Consider the following 6,691-nt stretch of genomic DNA (forward strand, 5'->3'; position numbering starts at 1 on the left):
TAGTGCTTGGAAAGAGCTTTCCAACAGCATGTACAAATATGGAAATGTCCTCCTAGATCAAAAGATAGAGCCAGTCAAAGCTATGGACCCCAAAAGTCAAAATGTGTAGAGATAAAAGGCTTGAAGATAATTTTGGAGTAAAGCCATGTTTGGCATAATTGCCAAACCCAACAACAAAGTTAGCGAAGAAACCAAAGGAGGATTGGGCTAACTTAGCTGACAACACAGTAGAGGGAGCGTTTTTTATTGGCTCAGGTGGAACCCACCTGACGGAGTTACCTCGATAGTTGTACCTCTAAAGTTTACAAAGGGCACACAAGTTAAAGTGTTGGGATGCAATCAGATGAACTGACTTGGAGTTCCAACAGTGCAGTGAAAAGCCTTCTTATTAGCGCAAGCGGATCCCACCGTACAAAGGCAAGCCCGGTGGTATCACCCTGACATAACCTTTTGGCGCACAAAAGGAATGAATCAGGAGATAGTCGTCAGGACACGACAATAGAGCATATAATAATGAAAGTGAACAAGAGGTCTCGACACCAACAACTCAGCCCGATTAGGGCTAGCCCAAAGAGGAAATTATGGAGGAATAATAAATTAAGTCCGCAAGAATGATCCCGGAGGAAATTTAAGGCTTGAAAAAGGAATGCGCTGGGAGAAAAGGTGTCAGGAAACGAAGGACAAACAAGTTGGCAGTGGTAGCATATCAAAGGATGACAAGTGGCATCACCCCAAAGGCATGAGCTCGAAGGTTTATTAACAAATCACAAACAAAAGCTTCGGGATAGAGAGATCTAGCCTTAGCGCTGGCGCTTGGTCATTTCACATAGAAATAATACCAAGGGTGCGAAGCATATAATAAAATGAATCTGACCCGCAAAGGGTGTAGAGTGGCTTAGCTCCTAAAGGCTTAACCAATGGTCATAGGAAGCGATCCTATGGCGGAAAATTGAATTGGTGCTAGAGTGAAGGGGGTGTAATAGCCCTGGTAAAAAATCCATGTAAATAAAGTTAATAAAGGCAAAATAATAACCACAGTTATGGGACACTTATTCCAAGATGAATGTTGGGCAAAACATCGTAGTGTGGGTGTTCATTTGGTTTATTATGGCTAAGGAAATTGGAAAAGGAAATGGAAAAGGATTTGGAAAGGCTTGAGGCATTAATTGGCATTTTATTTATGAAAATAATGGAAATTAGGAGAAAATGAAGGTGAAAGGTTATAGGTTGCATGTGAGGAGGAAAATGAAGGAAAATAATGGAAAATTTAAGAAAATAGAGGCTTCATTAATTAAAAGGGTTTTGAGGATCACTTGGTACCTTTTTATTAGTTTAGTTTTGGAGCTCTCTGTCTATTCTCTCTGTCGCACTCTTGGACACTTAGAGTTTTCTTGGAGAACTTCAACATTGGATCAAGAAGAGCAAAGAAGGCAAAGGAAAGCAAAAGTTTCAAGCAAGGAAGAGCGAGATCCAACAACTACAACGAGATTATTTGTAGGTATCGATTTGCATGTGTGATTTCCTTGCTAGATTTAGCATGCCTAGTTATGCATGTGTGTTCTTGGTTCTCTTGCTTTCATGGGCATGGGTTTTTCTAGGTGTGACAATGTTTTTCAGCCTAACCTTTCCTTTTCCAGATAGCTATGGTGTGATGGGTTCTCATGTTTTTGGTTGAGCTGGATTGTTAGATGGATTTGAAACTAAGTAAGATGGTATATGAAAGAAAAAACACATGGCCTAGTGACCCCTGAACTGGACTGTGGTTTGCAGTAAATCTATATTTTGTGTTACCTCAATGGGCTTAGGAATCCTCGAACGATGAATGGCGGGATATATGGTAAAGCCTAGAGGTGGATGCTCTCCATCAGGCCTAGGAATCCCAAGATGGGATATACGGTAAAGACTTGAGGGTGGAGTTTTGATTGGGCCTAGGAATCCTGGGATGGGACATATGGTAAATCCCAAAGACTGGAGTCTCAGTTAGGGCCTAGTGATCCGATGTGGATTGCTGTAAAGCCTAGAGACTAGGAGGCAGGAAAATTCCTCACGTGTAGGTGGAGAAATCCTGTGGCATCCATGCTTGTTTAGGGCCTAGTGATCTGGTGAGGATTACGGTAAAGACTGGTTCTATTGATTAGGGTGAGGTGGTGTAGCCTCGGGAAGCCCTGGTTGATTTTTTCGTTATGAGTCCCACATTCATGCTTGGAATATGGCACGGGGGTGATTGGATGAAAGAGAAATTTGGCTCAACCAATCTATGGTCGGGTGGTTCGTGGAAGTCCTAAACCTGGTTGGCTTTTGCATTCATTAATAAGAGTTCCTTTCATTAGTATTTTATGAGCAAATGTACTAGTTCATATGTGGCATTTATGGCTTATGTATCCTTATCATTTCTTTTGTTTATATGCTGGCTATGAGTATGTTTTATGACTTTGATGATGTATGGATCTCATCATGTTTTGATTTTTAAATGAATGAATGATGAATATATGACCTAATAAATGATAATGCAGCTAATGTGATAAGGCATCAATGCTTGATAATGATTCTGAGATAAGTATGGGACTCCTATGCTCATATATGTTGTTATGACCTGTAGATTGCATATTTGTGACTTGTTTAACGAAATTCTTGTCATGGCTAGTAGGGGTCCAATCAAGTATTTGTTCAAGTATTTTCATTTGTATCATTGTGTCGATGTTACTTTTCATTTTTGGAAGTTCCATGGAGTTCTGGGCAATGGCTTGAGTCTTGGCCTTGAAAAGTGGCACCGAATCTGGGGTCACAAGCTCAGAACTAGCTAAAAAAGACCCCAGTCGCTTGCATGCCCTTGTTGTGAGAGCGACTAGAGGGTCCCAGTCATATGCATGTCGATGTCATGGGAGCGACTGAGGCTCTAAGTCAGTAAAATGTTAAGTTTCCTCAGGTTTTGTCCATCTGGAAAGGTTGGTTGGCTCCTAAAGGTTCTGTATCATGTGTGGAAGGTCAAATTGGTCGTGTGGTGTTTGTTCCACTTCCTTAACTCTACATGGGGATTTGAATCATATCACAGTAGCCTTTCATCACATGTTTACCCTAGTGAACCGATTAACTTGGGTAAATGTGGGAGTAAGGTGTTACAAAGTGGTATTAGAGCGTGGTTTACCCCTTGGACTAGGTGGGCGGTGCTTTGGTCATGCATTCATGTCGGTTGCATATGTGTTCCTTATACTTGTGGTCTATGTACTTGTTGCATATGCATGGTGTTGGTCATGGTTGTGTTTGTGTCTCCATGTGTAAGTTGATAGTGTGTTGTTGGATGTGCTTATAGTGAGTATAGCTTGGTTATGCATTTCAGTTTTGTATGTATTGTGTATGCACGCATGTCGTACATATTTTGATTATGCATACATTGATATGGGTGTAGTTGTCATGCATGAGGTCATAATGTGTGGTTGATATGGTCATGTATTGATGACTAAACTATGGTTAGGATGATACCTATATGCTGTTATGATTATGTTTATACATGTATTGTGCTAATCTGGTTGACCTTGCAGATGAGATATCCTCCCCGAGCTACACTGAGGTATGTTGATTATGTTTATATTTTGGTTTAGTTAACATGATATGTTTTGTAGGAAGATATCAAATACGACTAGAAAGATGGTACACTACAATTCTTGAGATTCTCCTTATGGATCAGATGAGCAGTGTGATGTTGGGCACTCTTCTGACTTAGCAGACACATTGAGAAGCTTGAAGGAAGAATTAAGAAGTTTCAAAGTAGATAATGACATAATCATTCAGGCACAGCAGAAACAAGCATAAATTTAATGCAGTAATCCTTCAGATTTCATCATAATTGCAGGGATAGGGACCATTTCAGATCAACCATGGATAGAGGACAAAATTAATGGGGAATATGGTAGTAGATCTCATGGTGGGCACAGGTCAGATAGGGATGACATAATTAGAGATGGCAGGTTCTTGGACACTCCAGATAGGAGAGGTAATGGAGATAGGTACTATTCTGACAGGCACTATGATCGTCATCGTTATCATTCTTATAGGAGGAGTGAAAGGGGATATTTTCCAGATGAGTTTAATAAAGCTAAGCCCCCTACTTTTGATGGATATTTGAAGAAGCCGGAGGATGAAAAATCTTGGTTACTTGGGATGAAGAATTTCTTTGAAATGCATGATTACTCAGAGAACACGAAGGCCAGAATAACAACATTCAGTCTTAAAGGTAAAGCAGATATTGGTGGCAAGATGTAAGGTGGATTAGAGACATCAGGACAGCAGTGTTGATTTGGCATGAATTCAAAATACTTTTTAGGAAGAAGTACTTATCAGAAAGGTACCAAGACAGCAAGGCCAAAGAATTTTACGACTAAAGATGGGATCGATGACATATGAGGAGTATACGACTAAGTTCTTGGAGCTATTGAGGTATGTACTATATATTAATGATGAGAAGGCTAAGGTTTAGATATTTGTCAATGGATTTCCATTAGCTTTTAGAGATTGGATTCAATACCCCTCAACATCAAAAGTTATCCCCCATCCAGGTTGTATTATCTATTATTACTATCTTATGCTATATAGTTATTTATATTAACTGTTATTATTTTGGATGCTTTTTTAGTATATAATTAAGACTTAGTGACATCTTTAAAAGAGGAGTTGCACTCCACCCCCCCCCCCCCCGCCCTCTAACGAAGACACTAATGTCAACATTTTATAGAACATTATTTAAAACACTTATGTTAATATTTTATAAAATATTATTTAATATGCTTACACACAAGTTATAGTATATTTTCATGTAAATTTATATAGGTATTTATACAAAGCTTGTAACATCCATTGCATGCAAAAATAACCTATTCGATCCAATGTTGTGGTGGTTCGATGTTTTGGGCATTTTTGTAAGGATAAATCATTCAAAATATTTTTGTGTATGGATTTTTAGGACAATCCTATGTGTTGTCAAATATGGTTTGTGTTAGATATTTGTTTTGAATACAAATTTGGTATGAACTCTCAAATGTAAGAAAAATTTAGCAGTTCATCCCATTACCTCTTCATTTGGGAACATATTTTTTTTTAAATATTGGGCATATAAATAATTTGACTATGGAGTCAGATGATTTTGTATCATTTATCACAAGTGAGGTGGATGGATGTGATCCAAAGGGCTTGTAACCTAACACACATGGAAAAATTAACTATTAAGAGTTATTCAAGACAAAAACCTTTATAAACAAAGAGAATATTAGAAATACTGAAAAATATTCTTAGATTGTTGGGATCATAAAAGGTGAAGTTGATGTCGATGTGATTTTCAAGGAAGAATATTCCCTTAATCCTCTCTCAGGTTGAGATTAATGTGAAGGTATTGATAAAGGATACAAGACGCAATCCTCAATAGAGGAAAATCAGGGGTTGAATGAAGTTAGAGTATCTAAATCTACTCCACATGTCATTAGTTTGTCACACCACCGTCTAATGGATTAGTTGAAGAATTTGAATTATGGATTCAACTTTTCATTGGCATTTGAGCTTTCTATCAAAGATGAGCTTCCACCTATGCAACAATTATGCAAAACAACATCTACAAAAGTTGTTGATGATAATGCATTCCTTGGTGGGGCCATCACAATACTTTTGCAATACACTTTAGTCCTTTGAATTCTATTATGGACATTATGGAGGAGATGGCAATGACTACTACAATTCAATAAGGCCTAGAAACATAAGATAAAATGAGAGGAGAGAAAGAATAATATTAAAGTCAATAGGAAACAAAAGCAAGTTGAATACACACACACTCCTGTTGGTAAGAACTATCTAAGTATTCTCATGTATTCACAAATTATTTTTGTAATCATTATAAAACCTTCCACTTGAGGGAGAGGAGGAGAATTGGGAGACCTTGATTTTGAGCACCTGAGTAACCTGTATTTGAATTGAACACTAGAAAGGGAATATTGAAATTTATTTAGGAAATCCTACAACCAACATTCAAGAATGAGTTGCTTAACCTTCATGACTTAAAATATGACGACAAGAATAAGTCATTAGTAATGAATCCAACTTGATATAAGGGAAAGGGCAACAAGAAAATAAATATATCACATATTAAATAAATGAGTCTAATATAGCTATCACATATGTAGTCAAGTTAAATTGGGTAACTACATTGGTTGTTAATCCAAGAATGGTAGGCATTAGTTGAAACGTTGAAAAGAGAAGTTAGAACTAAAAAACATCAATTCATAGGATTTAGGAGCATTTTATTATCATAGTTTTTGTGCATGTGTCCCACCTCATTTGGGTCCCCTAGATAACCAAGAAAGGGAAGCAATAATAACTTTGAATTTCTATGCAATTTGAGAATTGAGAGAATTTGATTCTCAACACCCAAGTGATCTGTATTTGAATTGAACACTATAGAGAGAATATTTGAATTTATTTAGGAAATTCAACAACCACCATTTGAGCATGAGTTGCTTAACCTTCATGATTTAAAATATGATGACAAGAATAATTCATTAGTAATGAATTCAACTTGATATAAGGGAAAGGGCAACAAGAAAATATAAATATCACATATTAAATAAATTTTTCTCATATAGCTACCACATACATAGTAAAGTTAAATTGGGTAATTACATTTGTTGGCAATTCAATGATGGAAGGAAAT

This window comes from Pinus tabuliformis, chromosome 7 (assembly GCF_031772625.1).
Source record: "Pinus tabuliformis cultivar Carrire ecotype Pingquan chromosome 7, CPIR1, whole genome shotgun sequence".
Lineage (NCBI taxonomy): Eukaryota > Viridiplantae > Streptophyta > Pinopsida > Pinales > Pinaceae > Pinus > Pinus tabuliformis.